General features: G+C 35.8%; 1 protein-coding gene across 21 annotated transcripts in view; it reads left to right on the plus strand.

Moving 5' to 3' along the window:
• Lrrc4c (leucine rich repeat containing 4C) overlaps positions 1 to 22,672 on the plus strand; it is a 1,379,071-nt gene that overhangs the window by 555,608 nt on the left and 800,791 nt on the right. For 19 of the 21 annotated variants that reach the window (XM_063283692.1, XM_063283688.1, XM_063283697.1 and 16 more), the window contains one exon: positions 12,085 to 12,172. The exons of the other annotated variants lie outside the window; for them this stretch is intronic. The gene's annotated coding sequence lies outside the window, so the exon portion shown is untranslated. The remainder of the gene's footprint in view (positions 1 to 12,084; positions 12,173 to 22,672) is intronic. 21 annotated transcript variants of the gene reach the window in all.

Genomic DNA, 22,672 nt, shown 5'->3' on the forward strand with positions numbered 1-22,672 from the left:
TGTGTCAATGTTTTCTATGGTATCTTCTGCCCCTGAGATTCTCTCTTTTATCTCTTGTATTCTGTTGGTGATGCTTGCCTCTATGTCTTCTGATCTCTTTCCTATGTTTTCTATCTCCAGGGTTGTCTTTCTTTGTGACTTCTTTATTATTTCTGTTTACAGTTTTAGATCCTGGTTGGTTTTACTTAATTCCTTCACCCGTTGCTTACATTCTTGAGTTTGCCTCTCACCAACCAGTTATCTCTGTTGCTGGTTCTTCTTGCTGTCTCTAACTGGATCCTGTCCCTCCTGTGGTCCTGTGATCCTGTGATCTTATGTATCTCAGCACTCCTGGCAACTAGCTATCTCCTGAGAGGATTTGTGTCCAGAGAGCTATGCCACCTGATTAATCCCTGGGCTTGGATGGAGACTGGAAGGATCCAGTCCCCAGTTGTTCTGTGGTTCCCTGTAGTCTCCTGGCAAGTCCCTCTTTCAGTAGCTATTTGAGCAATACTGTTGTCTCACCTGTGAACATAGGAGTGACAGCACTCCTGGGAGACCAGCTCTCTCTGTGCAGGATTTGGGTGCAGAAAACTCTGTCATAAGGTTAACTCCTGGGTGCAGAAGGAGACAAGAAGGATCCTGTCCGTAGTTGCTCTGCAGTTCCTGAGCCCTATGGTCTCCTGACAGGTCCCTCTTTGGCCAGTTATTGGAGCAAAAATGTTCATTTCACTTGTTGACTTAGGGGTGACAGCGATCTTTGGAGACCAGTTCTCTCAGGGTAGGATTTTAGTCTGGAGGATTGTGCCACAGGGTTAACTCCAAGACACAGATAGAGACCAGAAGGATCAAGATATCTTGAATTATATGTACATCTTGCATAGGAACTAAACTAACAATCAATAATGCCAATGAAAATGTAATAAAGGTAATATTTTATAGATATGAACTATGTTAAGATGTATATTAATCTTGTACTGATTATTATTATATAGATTTTATAGATTAGAATACTCTGTCCTGAAAGATAATTTCCCCTGGTTTATTGAGTCACCAGGAATAAAGACTAAATTCATTCTAAGGTCATATTTCTGGAGAAAGAAAAAGCTCAAGCATCTGGCTCTGACAATCACTAAATACATTATAAGTATGGCTTCTTATCATCCCATCATATAGGGTAGCAACTAATCCTTTATTAATTCCAAATTATAAATCAGGGATCAATGAGATGGCACAGTGGGCAAAAGCATCTGTTGCACATTTGTGGAATGGAGTCCAACCCAGAGACACACATGGGTAGTAGAAGAGAACCAATTACTTCAGTAATACTTTGATCTACACACATGATCATGTGCCTCTCTACCCTCACAAGGTAAACAAATAACATGTATTCATTAAAATCAATTTAAAAATTAAATTAGCACTATTTTTTATTCATCACTTCTCAGTATTGTGTTTTTCTATGGATCCCCTTGTCACAGGACTTGTAATCAGCAGAGGCTTGGGTCTAAGTTCTGTAGAGATTTATGATTTAATTTCAAATATTTACATTACACCATAGTATGTTTTCTGTAACTATAGACAAGGAGAAGGATGTATGTATAATTTATATAGATAATACCATCTGTATAAACACGTGCCTGTATCCTACTTTTTCTCAAGCTTGACTTACTTTCAGAGTTTGCATTTCGCTCTTGCATGCAAAACTGTAAGTTAGTCATTTCTCTTCTCTCTGGACTTCCCCTTCTTGTCTTACTAACCTAATAACCAGAGCATACAGTTCATAACACATACTATTTCAACATTGAACTATTTGCCTTACTCCAGACATTATAGCTATATAGTATCTGTTTCTTCATCGAGGAAACATTTTGGAAAACCAGCTCTTCTTGTGAGTGAGTGTGTGTGTGTGTGTGTGTGTGTGTGTGTGTGTGTAGCTTTTTATTTGAGAGCTTAGCAGAAATAACACAAAACAATTCACCATCAAAGTTTCTGGAAAAAATCAATGAACAGTTTACCTCCCTGTTTGGCTCTCGAAATTTTATTATACATCAAAATGTCCTTATTTCTATGAAAAATGGGGATGTATTATTTCCATTACTTTCTCTATCTTGCAGCTAATATTTCAAGTTGCTTGGAGGATACTGAACACTCAGAGCTTACCTGGTTTCATTCTTTCCTGATTCATGCATTTATTCATCTAAAATTTTGTACAGCCTTCTAGAAGAATGGGACATATCTATATGTACTGACATGATGGAATGTTCAGGGTTCATATGAAGTTGTAAAAGAAAATTGCTACTTTTTTCAATACATTTATGTATGAGCATGTGTACATTAGAAGGATCTATACTTATCTATTTGAAGTGGTTATTTAGGGAAAAAATTACATGAATATATGAGCAGAGAGGACAACATGAACCAATCTGTTGTTTATGATTTTTGTATTGCTCAGTTTTTCCCAATTATTAAATCACCAGTTATTAGAAGTAAGCACATTATAGCATCTTTCTTCCTATAAAATACAGTCATGTATAGAGACCCTGTCACAATTCCCGAAGGGAACCCAGGTCACTCTCTATTGAGCTTCTTATCTTTGATACATACTGTAGTTCAATGCATCACTCTTAACTCCTGGGCTCTAAGTTCTATGTCACAAATACCATGTGCTTACCTAACTTGCCTAGTTTTTGACTGCCAATCGTCTGTCAAAACTGAAGACCTTCTGAAAATCTGTAGTCCACCTGAAAACTAACTATTCCCATGGTGGCATTCAGGAAATTGAGCCATCTGTCCTAGTAAGCTTAAATGACTGACAGTCCAAGTCACTGCTCTTGGGATCTAATGGAGAATTTGCTGCTAGAATGTATTTCCCAAGGCCTTCTACTAGCTCAGGTCCATTCCTGATTCTCAAAATGGCTCTAATGTGGAATTTCTCCAATGAACTCTCCATCAGCTCTCTGCATCTTTGTTGGAACTGCAGAAACACCCATACTCTTCTATAATGTCCATTTCCATGCTCTCTTTGGCCTCTAGTTTTTTTCAAATATCTCAATCTTTCGGCATCTTCTGAAGCCTCTTCTTTTCTCCACTTGTCCACTAGCAGTTTGTCTTCATAATTTTCCTCAGCATAATTCTTGTATATCTTTTGAACTTGCTCTTTGGTTCCTAACTCAGTTACAAAGATGTCTTTTTGTAATATATATATATATATATATAATATATATATGTATGTACATACATATATATATATATAATGTGTGTGTATGAAAAGGTGTCACATTCAATAATTTCTTATATCCATCTTCTAGTTGAAAATTGTAGACGTAAAAAATATTATTCTTTGTGTTTAGCATTTGGTTCAATTTGGTATTTAGTGGGTTTTATAAGGAATGTTGAAGACTAAAAGTATATAGTCAGCTCAAAATTAGCCAAACTGCTCATTTTTCAGGTAGGGCTACCAGTCTGTTTGAAGACATCTATGAGTCAGCTTAACACCAGGAGTGAGCTCCAAGACTATGTTACAAGACACTGTTGTTACAAGACACTGTTGTTACAAGACACTGCTGTTGAACTTCCCCATGCCCAAAATATTTTCCTAAGTTCAAGTGAGTTTTCAAGCTCATGATCTTAATTTATCCAAACTTTAAAGGCCTGAAATATCACTGAATGTCTCTCATTACTAAAAGAAACAGCCTTGATTAATCACTGTGAGCATTTCAAAATAAACCACCAGTTAACCTATATTTAACATAAGCATGTGTAAAATTTATATGAGACTATCCATTGGCAGAATAGTATATTCTTGGAGAGCTACAAAATCAATTTGCATTTCTTAATCCTTCAAAGAAGGAGTAAGATTTAGAATGTTCCTATTTTTATTACTATGCAGTTGTAAACTCCTTTTCAGATAGATATAAATGGATAGAGATAGCAAAATAAATTATTACACTCATTATTGTGTTATTCAATTCTCATCTTATATTGTAATGAAGAAAATAAGCATAAGAATGCTTACTTCTTATACAATAAAAGCTTGTACACCATAAAAGAATTTTTTTAAATAAATCTTTTATTCATGTCTCTACATTTACTTTGTTAGATGTTCTGCAAATTACCAAACTATGAAGGTCAATATTTTCTACTTTATAATCATAACAATAACAATAAAATAAGTAATATGTTTCCAGTGTCTATCACATATCCCCAAATGTTAAATGTTATAATTCTTAAGAATTAGTGACATAAAATAAGTTGTATGCATGTATACAGGTGACAACAAGGTCATACAAGATTTAAACTCCGATGCCCCTTAGCTTGGAAGGTAACTCTCAGAATTCAGTTGTCTTGAGCTTGGAACCATCTGGGAATGCTGTAAAAGTCTGTTTTCTGTGAAAGGCTTAGAATGCTTTTCTGACAACCCTTGTATTTTGTTGTGAGTGCAAGTGAGAGTCACTCAAATTTTAAAGCAGCTGAAAGAGGTACATGATTTTGAAAAATCATGTCAGAAGTAGGCACTGTGAAGAGTGTCCCAGATGATAGGTAGAATAACAAAGAGGAACATCTAGAAGACATTTTCTCAGAGCTCCGTAGGATATGACTTCAGCCTGAAGTTGTAGGCAAGGCAAGGAAAAGAAGGCTAATGCAGGATTTTTAAGTCCGATGCTTCACAAGTGTGCGCCTTTGATAAAGTACAGAGTCTCATATATATTTTCCCTCCTGTGTAGAGTAAAGGAAAATCTGCTTCAGGGTGTGGGAGCTTTAATTAATAATACACTTTAGTAGGCACTATGTTTCTATAGGGGTTTTGCAGAATCATTTGACTTGTATCCAAAATAGACTCAATACTTTCATATGAGCAGTCAGTTTTATGGCTAGGAAAACTAAGGCACAATGAGGTGAAATAAAAAAAGTGGTTCTATGCTATCTGAAAATTATTGATAGTTCATGATGGAAATATACACCTGATACAAAGTATGGACTTTCTAAATGACTTCAATCTCCAAAAATAATGTTCTTGAGAGATGGTACCAACTCAATAGTTTTTGTGGCACGACACTCTATATTGTGGTACTGTGAATGAAACCAACTTATTGGGTGGTCATGGATATGGCACAGGTATATTTCTTGGAGATTGCCATCCAATGGTAAAATAAGCAAGTTGTATCTCCAGGATAATTTCCCTCTGTTAAAACAGAGCACATTGACAAGATACATGAATGAGAAATAAATTTGCAAAGTATTTGTATGTCACATTTGGTAAAATATTTTTTGGAATTATTTACTCAGAAATATCATACAAGAGCAGAGATCTATACATAGTCTTCCTTTATTTCTTTATATTCTTTCTTTTACTTTTTAAAAAACTTTCTTTACATCCTTGTATATTTAGTGAGAACAAAATAAATTGGCCTCACTTACAAATTTGAACTCTTTTCCTTCAATGGAGTTAGCTTTATTTATTTGACTGTAAAGTATTAGGGGTAGCTAAATACAGACCGTCGTCATCGTCGTAGTCTTCTTCTTCTTCTTCTTTTTCTTCTTCTTCTTTTTCTTCTTCTTCTTCTCCTTCTTCTTCTTCTTCTTCTTCTCCTTCTTCTTCCTCTTCTTCTTCTTCTTCTTCTTCTTCTTCTTCTCCTCCTCCTCCTCCTCCTCCTCCTCCTTCTTCTTCTTCTTCTTCTTCTTCTTCTTCTTCTTCTTCTTCTTCTTCTTCTTCTTCTTCTTCTTCTTCCTCCTCTTCTTCTTCTTCTTATTTTTATTTTTCTTATTCTTTTTTTGTAATTTTTCCTTACTACTAATTTAGAGTCCTAATTACAGTAGTTCATTAATATGTGAAAAGGGATGGATCTGTTTATAAATAAAACATCCACTCAATTTTAAGCTATTCGCCCAGAATAGTAAGTTCATTTCTGAAGGAAAAAAAAAGGAAATACTGAAAGATTAATTTCAAATAGACCGATATGCCAGGATTTTAGTTCCATGAAAAAGAAGTAATGATTTGAAAGTGATTCTTGGTAGTTATTTACAACAAGTCTTGAGTAGATAATTTTTGGACTTATTTAAGCGCCAATACTAAAGAATGGTTTTGAATTTCTGAAGTGTCATTTTAATACCTATTTATAAAACCGAATCTCATTTATGATTCACGTCATAAATGTTTTTTGTAAAGAGCATTAATGTTCAATGCAATATCATCATTCATTTTATACCTTAACGTTATGTTTCATGAAACTTTTTTGTTATTCTCATAGTGAAACCTTATACATAGGCACACGAAGCATATATACAATCATCAGATATACCATCTCTGAGCTAGGCTTTTAAAAATTTTTATAACTCTTCACAAGTATGCAAGCATCATTTTCACACTTTATGATAATTTGTTGAATTGCCCTAGTCCTGCATGACCACCTACCTTTCCATTTACTGTATAGTTATGTAAATTTGCTAGTGCCTGGTGTTAAATCAGAACATGCATTTGCAAGATAGACTCATTACACTGGAGTATTTTATAATCTGAGAAGTCAAAATGCATACATTTAAATAATTCCCCCTCTTTAAGTACAAAGATGTAGAAACTAGGGCAGTCATGAGAATCAGAGCTACTTAGTGGGAACAATGGTGTATTTCAGAGTTGTGACCTTAGTCTTGTCATCTGAGAACAAATGTATAGCTCCGTTTGGTTTTAGTTTGTACCAATCTATCTCATTTCTACATTTTTAGGAGTTCTATGTTTATTTACCTAAAAAAGAAAATATCTGTGTTTGCCAAACTAACTGCTGACATTTACAAACTAATCTAAACAACACCAAGCAGAGATGTGCATTCCAATGAATCCAGGGGCATGTCTGCTGTCTGTGTCTAGCACATTCTATCCACTACTGTGATCAGGAACATAAGGGCGAAGTTTCATAACCAAACCTCTATGACAACAGTGCTCTAAACTATTTTCGAGTCTGTTGTCAGGCAAGTTAAAATATCTGAGGATTTTCTCATTCTGCGTTCAGACCTCTTCAGTGTGACAGTTTCGAATTGTTGTGGGGCTTGCACTCAAATGGAGAAAGGTCAGAGGAAGATTAGGTTTTCTCCCTGCCAAACTGGTTGTATATCATGAGAAAACAAACTGTCACAATTGGAGGAAGACACAATCCTATTCATTTTTCTTTATCGGATTTTCCCAGTGTACTATGGCAACTAAGAGAACATTCGCAAGTAATCCTTTTAAAGTGACACCAGACATAGAATCCTCAGATTAAATTGATCCTTTTCATTAGTATTTTATTATAGTGAATTACTGCAGTCACTCTCCAACATTCCTAGGTCTCAGTTCACAAAAGTGATTACAAATAAGATGAGAGACTTGGGAGACTCAGTGCTCTAGAACCATTATTTACAGTAAAGAAGTCAACTCTGCAAGGGTCTTACCATGCTTTCAGATACTTTGCTTTGAAGCCATTATTCAGCTTCTAAATATTCTGGCAATTTTCTATGAGATCTGACATATTTGCCTTTTTTGAATGCTTATTGATTCCAGATGATATATATCTGTTAAATGAATATTTGCTTTTGTAATAGAGAAGTATCTAGCATAGTACATGTTAATCCCACCGATGAAAGCAGGAAAATTACTGTCACCAATAATGGCCAAATTGATTATAACAAGGTTTTTATTCATGTATAGGAACGTTTCTCCCAAAGTCAAGGTTTAAGAGATAATCATTAGACATTGGGAATATAAAGACTTTTATAAATTAGGAGAGCATGTCCAAATAGGGTATTTGGCAGGCAAATTGGTAGAACCATAAGCATAATAAGTTGGTCATAACAACCTCCTGAAAAAATACATGATTACAAGGTGGTCGTAGAAAGGTAGTTATAGCAAGGTGGACATAACAACTTTTGAAACAAAGTCATGGTTGTAATTTCCTGGAAAGGGAACCATTTATAGTTAAAGTTAGTGATAGGGTATTGCCGAATCTTTCTGAAACAGATTTAATTTATGAATAGGAATGAATCCAAACAGGAATGAAGGGTTTTTTTTTTTTTTGTTTTCTACTCTTTTCAGTTTGTGTTTACTACAATATGGTTTTGAAGCTCAAGATGAAGAAAGGGTTGCTTATCACATAGTCATTCTACTCTTCGTGTTCTGTGTACATGCCAATTATTCCCTCATTTCCTCGTCCTTCAGGTTTAAATGGAGATAATGATTAAGGTCCTAATTCCACTGGAATATTTAACAATTAGGTATTGGTACATGGAATGAGCTTAGAGTTCAATCTAATGAAGAATAGCTATTCAAAGTACTATATAATATATATTATTACTTTTATTAATAGGCTATTCCCTATGCTTTTATATATGGCAAAATGTCATCTATCTTACTTGTCAATGTTGCTTATCATATTGAAACATACATACTTAACAAGTTTGAAGTTCAAAAAGCCAATATTTAGTATTAGGTACCCCACTAATGTTACAACTTTTTGGGAAATGTCTAACATTGCTAAAGCTAAGCTTTCTGCCTTCTGTCAACTGGGCAAAGCTTACTTTTATCAGGATTGAAGTTTCCTTATCTGAGCTATATATTCAATTTGTTCTGTTTCATTTGCAGGATTTTTAGTATTCAAGTCCTATTTTATAGGGTGATGTCACTTTATTGGCTCAGTTCCCACATGAAAATGACAGATAATATGTCACTGAAATCATTACAGTTCTGTACCTAAGGCTTTATAATATAACTCAGGAGAATGTCTGTATGTAAAACATGGCAGATCTGTGCGCTGGAATCTAATTTTTCACAGAAAAGAAAAACAAGAAGGTATTTATTCCCTGATTTGGAGATATAAATCTCTCAATAGCCCTCCCCCCCCCAATTTGGATAATCAAATTCTGTGTCAGGCATATGGGGCTGTGGATACTCTATTATGTGACAATAGAAACATATGTTAATAAAGGAGAAAGACCCAGATATATCCTTACAAATTTGACATCAAAGAAACTATAATATCTGGTGCACTATCACTCATCAATTCCTTAGAAATCTAAGGCTTTCTTCATCAAATTAATATAGTTAATTCTAAACCACATAGGAGGGGTAATTTAAGACACTAGAGATTGGAAATACAGAAGTGAAAAACAAAAACAAAAATTTAAGCTGCTTTCTTGCATAAGGGAGAGGAAAAAGCAATTCTACAAGTCCATTCAAAAAAGGAAAGTGTCTTATATTAACGAGAGCTTTGAATAATCCTTGAGATGTTGATTAGGATAAGGAATCCCAAGATGTTCCATTTTGAAATAGAACAAAATGGCTGAATGATAGGAAAATCAGGTGTAGGCAAAAAGTGATTGTTTAGGCTTAAGTGAAGTGCATTTTAGAGGAAAGGAATATTAGAAACAAGTCCTGGAAAGAAACAGGCCCAGGAATTCCCAGGAACTCCTAGAAGACATTATTCTGCAGAGAGTAAGAAGTCTATGTAACAACCTGAACAGGATTATGTAGGGTTTGTTATATATTTAGGATTCTCTACAGAAAAAGCTGTTGCAAGTAGAAAATTTAGACTCTGGTACAATGAAACTTGAAAATCCTTAAAGTAGTTTGGAGCTGTAGTTTTGAAGACAAAAAGAAAACCAGAGTTGCATTTTCAATGCATTTAGAAAATAGGACTAGCCTGTATGTTAACACACTTGGTTTGGGGCATACTAATGATTCTTCCTTGGGAAGGATAAGGATTTGTCACCCGTGAGGGAGGAACTTCAATCGAGGATTTGCCTCGATCTATTTGACCTGCGTACATGCATATGGGTGCATTTCTTGGATGCTAATTGATGCAGGAGGGATAAGCCCACTGGTGGAAACCATAAGGCAAGTGGGTCTGAGCTGTATAAATAAGCTAGCTGATGGTTAATTTTGAGTCAGAGAGAGAGAGAGAGAGAGAGAGAGAGAGAGAGAGAGAGAGAGAGAGAGACAGACAGAGAGAGAGAGAGAGAGAGAGAGAGAGAGAGAGAGAGAGAGAGAGATTGAACACCTGTAAACAGCACTCAGCATCCCTGCGTTGCTCAGTGGCCTCTGTTTCAGTTTCTTCCTCCACGGTTCTTCCTAGAGTTGCTTTCCTGACAGCTATGTGATGAACTGTTACATGGCAGTGTGAGATGAAGTAAAATCTTCCCCATTCCGGTTATTTTGTTCAGAAACCCTTTTTCCTTTTGTAGTGAAATGGTGGCTCCCAGTGTCTTAGAATGAAAGGATAAATGTGTCCTTACCTAGATTGTCGAAGGACTAGACTGGTGGCAGGGAGCTCACTTGTACATATTCTAAGTCTCACGTGATACTTCAGAACAGTGTATAAAGATCGTCATCTACTCTCAATATGGCTACTGCTGATTAGAGTCTGAGAGGAAATATATCTGTGGCCAAGCTATGCAAGAAGATATTGCTTAGAGCTCGAAGTAGGTCATGAGGAGAATGATTCCTACAAGACAAAATGCTGTGTTTAGGGTGTGAGTCACTGTGCAGTTCACTATTACAGGAAAGGAAAGACAAACCTTGGAGGTGACTGAAAACTGACCAGACTGGAGAAGAAAACTTGAGAGAATGGAGTCCTACATATAAATGAAAACTGTTTAATTGGGAAGGACTTTCTAATCTTTGACATGTAAATCTACCATTCTTAACTAAATGGCTAATTTGCTGTATTCAGTTCTTATAATTTATGAGTTGAATTACTGCCACGATTGTTTACAATATAAATAATAAAAGAATTCCTATCCTACTCTATCTTTATACTCAACCAGTGTAACAAACGCCATTTACCTAATTTCCACCTATCATTCTTGCATTTTCCTGTGCACTGTATGTCTAAATAAGAAAGATATTTGTGGAAATGTAGATAAGATTGATAATTTTTATAGGCAGCTCAGAAAGAGAAGAAGGCAGGGAGGAAAATTGGAAAGGAATCAGAATTTGATGTTTAGTAATTGGGAATACTGAAAAAGAAGAACAGCATTTCAGGCAAAAGAGCAGACCAAGTGGCATGAGAAGTGAGAGGCACGCCTTGTTTAAGAATGTGGAACAGCAGACAGGAGCATGTTGTCTTTGAAATGGTCCATCCAGCAGCTGACTGCCACAAACAATGGATGAAGTTTAAGGACTCTTATAGAAATATAGGAGAAGAATTGCAGGCTCCAATTCTTTGGAACTACACAGGAAAACCAAGAGTCAACTAATCTGGACTCTTGGGAGTCTGAGAGCCTGAACCACCAACAAAAGAACATACACCTAGGACTCCCCACACAGATGTAGCAGATGTGCAGCTTGGTTTCATGTGAATCCCAAACAACTGGGACTGAGGCTATCCCAAAGGCTGTTGCCAATATATGGCATATTTTCTTATAGCTGGGCTGCCTTGTCTGGCTTGCCTCAATGGCAGAAGTGTCTGGCTTGCCTCAATGGGAGAGGAAGTGCCTAGCCTAGCCTTGCAGAGAATTGAAGTGCCAGACTCGAGGGTTACCCAGGGGTCCCCACCTGCTCAGAGGAAAAGGGGAGGGAAGATGGGGGGATGATTATGAGAGGGGGTGGCTAGGAGGAGGGCAGTGAGTAGGATATAAAGTGAATAAGTAAAATAAAATCAAGAAGAGAGAGGGAAGGGGCTATAAGTAAGAAAAACCAAGGACCTGGAATGAGTTCCTTTGACAAAAATAGTGTTCACAAGAAGAGAGAAGTGAACAATGGCATATCTTGTTTTCTCCTTAGGAAAATATTACTCAACAATCTATTAAAAAGTCTTTATAAATGAATATATTTTACAGAACAAAGTATTATGTTTACATACATAACTGCCCTCTTGTAATTTGGAAAAGTCCTTAAGCATGAAGCAAAGCACACATAAACACACACACACACACACACACACACACACACACACACACACACGCAGGTTATATTTTCTAATAAGTTTGTTGAACTTTCTTAAGAGTAATGTTACGGGTTGGGGATTTGGCTCAGTGGTAGAGCGCTTGCCTAGCAAGCACAAGGCCCTGGGTTCAGTCCTCAGTTCTGGAAAAAAAGAAAAAAGCTAATGTTATGTTTTAACTTTATCTTTTTTCTAGAAATGATTCACTTGATTGCAAGCCTCTATGTTTACCAGAGAGAGTGAAGCTGAGGAAGTTGGAGCTTCTGTTGACACTCTAAACTCATGTGAGTGTAACTTGAACAGTATATTTAAGAAATAAAGAGAGCATTGTATCATTCGAATTGCAAAGAGCCCTGGTAATGAAGATATTTGAGAATTAGCATGGTTATTTGCTGAATACTGGGCCTAGACCATCCTTTTGATAGTGAATTGGGTGAGGTTGCCAATCTCTATGAGGAGAACTTTGAAGCAGAGTACTTCTCACAGGTAGGGTTAAATTCTCTCTCCTAGGATAATAAATAACCTTCAGTCCTCAGCTCACCAAGCAACCTTCTCTCACCTCAATATCCTTCCTCAGAACTCTTTCTGTCTCTCTCTGTCTCTCTTTCTCCCTCTCATTCTTTCTCCTTTTCCATATCATTTATCTACTATCTGTCTACTATCTATCTATCTATCACTATCATCTATCCATCAATCTATCTGTCATCATCTATATATACATTAGTGTCTTTTGTGAATTTACATTTCTCTAAAGAGCTGAGAGTAATTTGTCAATACTTGGTGAAATCCAAGAGAAGGAATGACTTCATTTTGTTTCATGTGTATTTCCAGTACTCCACCCAGTGTCTGAAGTGTGAGAGATCAGCCTGGCTTTTGACATATGTCTGTAATCCCAGTACTAAGAAAGGTCCGATCAAAGGATTGCAGCATATCCAAGATCATCCTCGTCTATATTCTGAGTTCTGAGGTAGCCTAGGTCACAGTGTGATACTGTTTCCCCCTTAAAAATCCAAATAAATAAATAAATAAATAAATAAGTAAATAAATAGCATTTCAATTATTATTTTGATAGTTTTTGGCTTTCACTTCATTTCTCCGTTCTTAGTGTTAAAGTTTACATAGAAGCACTATTTTAATTCTACTAAGCAATTTAACAATCCTTATGATTTTTTTTCCTTGTGTTGTTCAACTTAGACTGAGGTTTCGAGTTTTCTCTTATGTCCTTTATTATAGTTTATCCAAATCACTTCTACATCTCAGCCCTTTGAAATCAGGACCATTAATTTAGCTACTTTGCTAGCCTCACTAACTCTTGGCTAAGATCTTAGTCTTCAAAAATTATTAATGACTTTAATTGCTATCTTTAGATACTAGAAGGGCCTCTGGCATTTTTCCATCTACAACAGTATTATCTATGATAAAATATTCTGTTCCTGAAATGAAATTTTGGCTATTTGGTAGGATAGCTTACTGTAAGCAATATTGAAATTATCAAATAAAAAAAGTCCTAGTGAAGAAATCACACTATTCTGTATTTTATTATATAGTTATTTGTGATGTATTATCAAATAATTAAATTTATTTGTAAATTCTAATGATGTATATACATATGCACAAATCCGTACCTTTAATCTTTCCTAGTTTAATGTGTTATGATATTTTTACTATACCATTTGTGTTCAGAATATGCATATCTTGTGTGTGTATACATGCAATTTTCATCAAATGCCACATAAATAAAGAAATTAACTGTAATTCCTTGTAAGTCAGTACCATCAATGAAGAAATGTACTCTGGGTTTTAGGTGAATCTACAGGTTCTGTTGAAGAGAGATATATAAGAAAATACCTGGGCACAGAAGTCTAACAAATTAGTAGCAGATACTTAAAACTGAATGGCCATTGATTAAGTCATTGTAAAGGAAATAAAATCCTCTTGCAGTCTCTTTATGTTTCTAATAAATGCAACTAATACTACATAAAATAAGATAGCTACAAAGTGTTTCAAGAATCTAGGTAATCAGTCCTGCCTTTATATAATCCTTCACTGCTATCCTGCAGTGCCTGTCCAATTTAAGTGTTCCTCCTCCCCCTCTCCTCCTCCTTCTCCTCTTCCCCCTCCTCCTCCTCCTAATTCCCCTCCTCCTTTCCCCCCTCCTCCCCCTCACTCCCTCCCCCTCCTCCTCCTCCTTCTCCTCTTCCTCATCCTCCTCCCCCTCTCTTCCTTCCTCCTCCTCCTCTTCCTCTCCCTCTTTTTCCTTCTCCTCCTCCCCTCCTCCTCCTCATTTTTTTATTTTTATTTTTAGATATTAGATGTGAATTTTATTTTCTTCTGCAGTAATAAAGTTCAATCATTCAAAACTGATTTTCCATCTTTTATAATGTTATGCTCATGACTGGTGTAGCAGCATTAAAAAACTGAAAATCTACAATAATTTCTTAATATATATAAAAAAGCAAAGCAAGATACAATTAACATTCTCATGAGTTTTGAGATCTCCGTAATTTTAACAAACTTTCACAGGAATGCCTCACAGCCACCTTAAGATTTTCTTTTCTGTCAGTTTAACTTTTCCATTTTCTTTGTTTTTCATTTGCTAGAGTCTACCCACAGATTGTTTCTTTAACTAAGGTCTACTGAAATGAATTGTCTTCCTGCGTGTCTGAAAATGTTTTCTCTTTCCTTCCCTTGGGGTTTATCTGTCTTTAAATTTCTATATTAAACATCATTTTTTTTCATTGAGCAATCCAGAGAACTGGACTAAGGAAAAGAAGGTCCTGTGTGCTTTGTAAGAAGTGAAGCTAATTAAGTACAACACACTGAAATTGGAGTACCTTGCTAACAACTCAGGATAAACACCTTCATTTTTCCAAGGAGAAAACTGCAATCAAAGAGTTTCATTCAGTAGTCGTGTCTTTTTGAGAAAAAATTAAATTCTTTCTTATTTTTAAGTGTTTAGGTTATGGCTACTTGGCACCAGATAGACTTTGGGTGGGGGGATTTTCCCTCAATAAAATAAGTCCCTCTTTCATCTGCGTTGATCACCCCTTGATTGCCTTTGGGTGGAGATTTGTAAAATTTTCTTCATCAACATTGGCATAGCATCTGGTGGTGTTGTTATGCAGACTTTGTTTATTAAACCTATTCCGAGGGTTTATAAACACAGCTTCTCTTTCAGCCCTCTCATACATTTATCTATCTATCTATCTATCTATCTATCTATCTATCTATCTATCTATCTATCTATCTATCTTTTTCTCTGTGCAACATCCCTGGCTGGTTTTGAATTCACTTTATAGTTCAGGCTGACCTTGAACATATATTTTCCTGGGTCTGCCTCCAGAGAAGGCTGGAATTAAATAGATTAAAGGTATGCTGCATCTCAGCCCTCATATCTTGAAGTCACAAGTTCACAGCAGTTGTTTGAATCCTCTTGATTTTATAACATTTGTGTCCCCCGACCCCGAAGGTTAAAGGAGAATTAGTTTTTGTTTTTTGGTTATCCTCATTCTCAAACTCATGTGTATCTTCTTATCTGCCTTGAGTTAATTTGCCCTGGGTTTGATATTCTGAAATTCATCTGACATTTGTTGCCTAACCTAGAGTTGTTTGCACTGAAGCATTTTTCCATGAATTAAAGTTTCTCCACTGCACACTTCTGCCAGACCTAGAAACTATCAAGCAAATCCATAACGATTCTTTAGTGGCTTGAGGGCCAAAATATTTTTAATTAACTATCCAGCTTTTCATTAGTGGTAACTTAATAGACATTGAAACAATTTCTTTAGGAAAACTATGTTGTAGTTAATTTATATTTATTACAACAAAATTTTAGAATGTAAACTCTCTTTATCCATAAGATTTGGCTCAGGGGCTTGAATGATGTCCACTCACATAGGCCACTCGTTCCCAGACTGACATTTACAAAGATGATTTATTCCCAAAGCACAGTCAGAAAATTTTAACAGCAAGGATGGGATCCTGTAAGTGCTTTGCAAGCACCATGGACCATGATTACACAACCTTGGAAGGGGAAACCTAGTCCTGCAACCTAAACAAGAGTAAAGTGACATTTTTACTTTCTTTTTTAAAAAAATAACATCTTTATAATAATTTTAAAAACCAATTCAGGTACACCAACAATAGGCAAGACCTTCTGAGGGCCAGGATCAGCCATCTGTCCAGGTATCCCACTTTCCCATCTAAGGTCATTAGGGCTTAATCTTCTCAAAGATGCCATCTCTTATGAAAGTAACATCTTTTCCGGATCCCCAAGAGACCTGCCAGAGCCGATTTTATAGTCCTCTTAATTGTGTATGGGATGAGTATGGTCTGCAGTTCAAATAAAGTGTAGTTAATCTGTAAGTAAGGCAGTCATGGAGATTTTCATTAGCATAGCCCTGTGAAGGCTGAACATTAACACAAAGTGGCACCGTAGCATAAACCGCTCAGCTGAAAGGACTTCATCATCAGATAGTCTTATTGTCCCACTCAGCCACATAAATCAAATAATCTGCCTTTCTTCAAAGGTCTTTTACTGCCACAATATTGGTCGACTGGAATTCTTGGAATTCTGTAAAATTATAATTACTAGTAGTAATTATTATCAAATTAGTTGTAACAGTTTAAAGAAAAAGCAACAGTTTTTCTCTTAAAACAGATTGCAGTCTGGAGAAAGGAAAAAGAAAAAATAAGAAATCTGTAGTGCATTTGAAGTTTACTGTTTTCCTCTACACGTCTAAATTGTCACCAAACAAACTGGAGGAGATGAATTCAGTGACGCTCTGTAGCAGGTGAAGTCTTCTCTTTTCTTTCTATAAATGAGCATCACTGTATAACTGAATCTTCTAGGAGAATCAACACTGGCTACCATCCATTTAATTAATCTTTTTAAAAGGTATTTGAATCTAGTAGATCAATATGACCACAAGTTAACTCCTTTCAAATCTTGATTTTTTTTTTCCTGTAAGAGAATTAGTGTGATGTGTAGGCACATCTACCAAAAAGAGCGCCTTCTGTGGTAGTGGTTGTAGGGGTGGTGCTTTTCAATGAGTCAGAACTTTATTTTGCCAATTTGCTGATGTTTTCCATTTTTAAAGATGAGACGTGTAAAACCAATCAAATTAGATTTCTTTCATCTGCAGAGAACCCAAATGAGAAACGTGCTTGGTTATTAAATTACAGAATTAGCCTTTGAACACTTTTTATTGTTTGTGTGAGAAGAGGCAATTCTTGATATTAAACTTAACTCTGGAGGAGATTATACAACCACCCTGGCAGCATTTTCGACTTTTCAATTTAGTTGTAACTATGACATTGTGGGAAGAATTATAAGCCTACTGTGGGAAACTGAATAATTGTAGCAGGGATTTATTTTTATTTTTTTATATTTCTAGCCTAAATTAAGATTAACAGCATATCACTTTGACATTCTGATTTTTTTCACGGAACACAAAAACAATATTTGCTATAATTTTAGAATTCATCTTTGATATCTTTATGAAGCCCGTGAGCTCTAGAGGAATCAGTGTTTTATCTGTTATACAATAGAGTAGGTATTCAACACAGGGTTAAAACTACAAATTGTTTCCTTCACAGTGATATTCTAAAATGCACCTATTTCCAGATAGTGAATTCAACAAGTCTCATTAATTCCAAGATTCACATTTTGTCCAAACATTTATAATTACAAAATTGAGGCACATTTTATAGCATTGTTAAGAGATTTAGTTTCCATTAAAAATTTTTTTTGCAGAAAATATAAAATAGCATGGTCTTTTATTTGGTAATATTTTAATTGTGAGATCAGGTCATTAGGCATATATGTGTATGTGTGTGTATACATGTGTGTAGCTTTAGTATTTATATATGTTTGTGTGTATATTTCATTCTGTGTATAGGCTTGTGTGTATTTATATGCATGTTTGAATATATATATATGTGTGTACATGTGTATGTATTTATATGAAAATGCATATATGTGTATTTATATTTGTATATTTGTGTCTCTTTACATAATATAGAGGTATGTACCTTTATGTGTGTGGATGTATGTACATAGCAGTTACCTCTGAAAGAAAAATTAAACTTTACATTTCTTATGACATCTGGAAATTATTTCTGTTTTTGCTGAGTATATTGCCACCAAACACCATAAAATTTAGATAGTAAAACACAAAATACAGAAATTAATTCCACTACTTTCAATCCTGAGCTTATTCTATATATACACATGCTCCATTTCTCTTTTAACCTTTTATGTATATTGAGTAAGGGAATATAAATTACTTGAAGGAATTGCTTAGGAAACAGTATTAAAAGTAAATGAAAATTTCCACTTTCACTGATTTTTTTTAGAAATGAACAAGTAATAGTAACGGACAACACACACACACACACAGACACACATGTGCATACACATACATGCATCATTACCCACTCATTTACATACAGGTGAATATGCATGTGGACACCGTCTAACACATTCTTGTCCCAGTAATTCCAATTAAACCATTGTTAGTGTAACCTTGAAGTCAACTATAAGTCAATCACATGTCACTAAGTACTTAGCATTTGTAGGAAAAAACACCATTTATTCCAATAATAGAATTTACCTTTAATTAATTTGCTTTTTGCTTTGAATCCATTTGTGACTACCAAAGAGCTGTTAATAACAAACACGTTAGGAGAAAATATTATCCATTTGAAGAATATATCTAAGGATAAAAAAAACTGGCTTTGCTTCATTCCAATTTATCAGCTACAAAGTTGACACATATTTTATTCTTTGTGGCAACCTATTTATGTTGCAATTAAGTTTTTGTCATTTTAATTTTTTTTGGTACTGTACATTTTACCAACAATCAATAAGTACATATTTTTCTCTTTATTACATTTACTTAGTTATCTTATACATGTAAATGTATATATGTGTGGCCATGTGTGACCTAATGTACAAGTTGATGAGGAAAAACACCTTTATGGATTCAGTTCTTGCCCCAATATATGGACCCCAAGGATTGAATTCAGATCTTTAGGCTTTTTGTTGGGTGATTTTACCTACTGTACCTTCTCATTAGGTCTACAAATTTTCTGATTTTCCATTAGCTTAATCATTTTACCTTTATCTTAATTATGCTATGTCTTAGTTACAGTTTCATTGTTATGAAGGGACAACATTACAAGGGCAGTTCTTATAAAGGAAAACATTTACTTGGGCTCACTTACAGTTTTGAAAGTTCAGTCTATTTAAGCATGGTGGGAAGCATGGCAGCATGGGGGCAGTCATGGTACTAGAGGAGATGAGAATTTTATATCTTGATCAGCAGGCAGCAGAAGGGGACTTTGTGTCGCACTGTCCAGACATATATACATATATGTTCTTAATGTCCTGCCACTACAACAACACACTTCCCACAGCAAGGCCACATTCCCTCTACCCACCTTTAAATAGTGCCACTCACTATGGCTAAACATTGAAACATGAATCTATGGGGACAAACCTATTCAAAACACCACGCTCCACTGCCTGACCCCTCTAGCCCTGTAGACATAACATAAGTCACAATGCATTTAGTCCAACTTCACAAGTTCACACACTCAATCAGTCTCAACAATGTTTAAAAGTCCAAAGTTCAAAGTCTCTTCTGAGATTCATACAAACTCTTAAGTGTAATCCTATATAAATTAAAAAAAATATCCGGGCTTGGGGATTTAGCTCAGTGGTAGAGCGCTTGCCTAGCGAGCACAAGGCCCTGGGTTCTGCCCCAGCTCAAAAAAAAAAAAAATCCGATTCTTCAAATATTCGCAATCATAAGTATGGGTACATAGTAAGGAAATACAGGAAAAAAGCAAGACCAGAAAATATCTGGTCAAACTTCAAATTCTTCATTTCCATATTTGATGTCAAAATGCCCTTCAAATCTCCAACTCCTTTCACTTTGGTTGGCTGCAACACAATTCTTTTGGGGGGGGGCTGTTTTTACTCCCTGTTAGAAGCTTTCCTCAGCAGGTATCCCTTGGCATCTCTAACATCTTAAGGTCTTAAAGGCAGTTCAACTTCAAAGCTTCTTATTCCAATGTCTGTGATCCACAAATGGTCTTCTGGGCTCTTCCAAAGGGCTTGAGTCACTTCTCTTGCTCTGCCCTCTGTAGCATTCTAGACTCTTATTTTAGACTCCACTCCACTGCTGCTGCTCTTCTTGATGGTCATCTGTGTTAATGGCATCTTCAATACACTGGGGTCTTCCATGCAACTAACATTCACTTTCACCAATAACCTCTCATATGCTATCCTCATGATGCCAAGACTCAACTCTTAGCATGACTCTTTCAGTCCTGGACCTTCAACTGTCACTGAGGCAGTATCTTTATCAATGAGACTCCTGGCCTTTTGCAGTGTCAAGCAACAGTTGCTCTCAACAACCGCTTCATGCCTTCAAAAACAGTATAACCTGTGTGATTCTTACAAATTACTAAGTTCAGCTGCCATTACAAGGACTATCTCTGGAACACAAATTCTTTGTCCTATCAGAAAATACTTCCTAAAAGATTTCACCTCAGTAATGCTGCTTTATTCTTAATCACAGCTAATTTATTAGCACCAGGTAACCAGCATCAACTCTTCCAATAACCCCTTCTACTTTTGACTCTATAGCCAGAGCCACATGGCCAAAGCTGCTGAATTCTGCTGCTTGCTGAGACTGGAACATGGCCTGCTTGTTATATTATACCTTCCCAAGCTTTTTGTTTTCAATGATTTCCTTTATTGTCCAAATTTGGCTGTCCTGAGACTTGCTTGCTAGACTATCTTTAAACTAAGAAATCTGCAAGTCTGCTTCCTGAGTGTTGGGGTTGAATATGAGTGCCAACCACCATACCTGGTCCTAAACATTTCTTTTCCTGGAACTTACGCTGTACCAGGCTAGTCTTGAACTCAGAGATTTGCTTGCCTGTGTCTCCTTGGATTAAAAGCATGTACTACCATGCCTGGGCTTAAGCTTTTCTTTAGTTCTTTTTTCACAAGATCTTTATAAGTTATGAATTGTAGTTCATTCCAGGAATAGCTATGTTGGCCACAGACTGTAGCAATTCCTACCTTGCCAATTTGTCACATAGCATATTTCCTCATGTCCAATTAAAAACAATAAACAGGTTATAATAATGTCTAACATAATAAAACTATCACTTGTTCAATTGAACATGCATAAATAATAAGCTTAGCTGAGTGGTATCTTGCTCTGTGCTCACCACTCCCTTAATTCCATCTAATCTCATGGAACAAAGGTTTAGCTCCATTCCCCTTCCTGATGCCCCCTTTAATATTTGAATCATACATAGTTTTTATATTTACTTTGCCATGCTTGATCAAAATATTCCTTATAAGAGTGAACCACAGGAGAGTCTATGCTAGGCTTTTTGGATATTTCCTTTGTCAGTGAAATAAATATGAATCTCTATTCCTTAGCCTGAGGCAAACTCTTCAGACAAGGGCATAAAGCAGCTCCATTCTTTACCAAAATACTACAAGAACAATCTCACAGCAACATTCTAAATCCCTTTCTCTGAATCTTATTGATTCAGGTCCCCAGGGTTTAAATAGGACACACACCATGGTATTCCATGCTTTTCCTACTATGATCCATTAAGCTCCAATTGAATCGTTCCATTGCTTTCCTAATCCAAAGTCCTAACATCCCCGTTTCTCCAAACAAAAGCATGGTCAGGCCTATCACAGCAATACTCCTTCCTGTCCCTTGTACCAACTTCTGGGTTGGGTTTTCATTGCTGTGAAGGGACAACTTTACCAAGGCAATTCATATACATGGAAACATTTAATTGAGGCTGTCTCACAGTTTCAGAGGTTCAGTGTGTTATCGTCATGATGGGAAGCAAGGCAGTATCCAGATAGATATGGAGCTAAAGGAGCTTAGAGCTCTATTTAATCAGCAGGCAGCAAAAGAGGACTGACTGTGTGTAAAACTGGTCAGACTTGAGCATACTTATGGGACCTCAAAGTTCCACTTTCCTAGTGACATACTACCTATACAACAGGGCCATACCTCCTCCAAAAAGGTCACACTTCCTAATAATATTCTCCCTGGGTAAGCACTCAAACATGTATCTATGGGGGCCAAATCTATTCAAATCACCATAGCTTACATTATTGAATGATTTCATTTTATATAATAACCTATTCAGTTTTGTAAGGTATGAAAATACATTTAATGTTCTTAGAATTTGAGAAAGTATAGCTATGCCTGCAGAACAAAAACATCTTCAGATGTTATTACACCCTAGTAATCACATTTTAACTTAACAATTGAGTACATTTCTTTGTAAGATAAGAATGTAGGATAAGATTTGTCTGGTTATTATTGTTGTAGTTGTTTTGTTTTGTTTTGTTTTTTGTTTTGTATCTATACTGACTTATTGAACTAGTATTCTAGAGTTAAAACAAGCTCAGGTGTAAATTGTGAGAATTGGAGTTAGGATGGGCCTGGCCTTCATTCTACAATATGTGCTGGTATAAGCGGGTTAACATATTAACATATCAACATGACAGGTCCATATCATTAAATCTTTTCACATCTTAACCAAAGTCAGATCTGTTCATCCGGCTTGCAGGAGAGTGCTTCTGTACCTTGCTACCTAGTTCCAAAGCACATAGTTGATCTGCTATTATTTTGATTTATTCTTCCATCCATAATAAATACTCACTTTTTCTTCATTTACTGATCGTCTTAATTTTACCTTAAACAAACAACCAAACAAAAAAAAATCAG

Source organism: Rattus norvegicus, chromosome 3 (assembly GCF_036323735.1).
Source record: "Rattus norvegicus strain BN/NHsdMcwi chromosome 3, GRCr8, whole genome shotgun sequence".
NCBI lineage: Eukaryota > Metazoa > Chordata > Mammalia > Rodentia > Muridae > Rattus > Rattus norvegicus.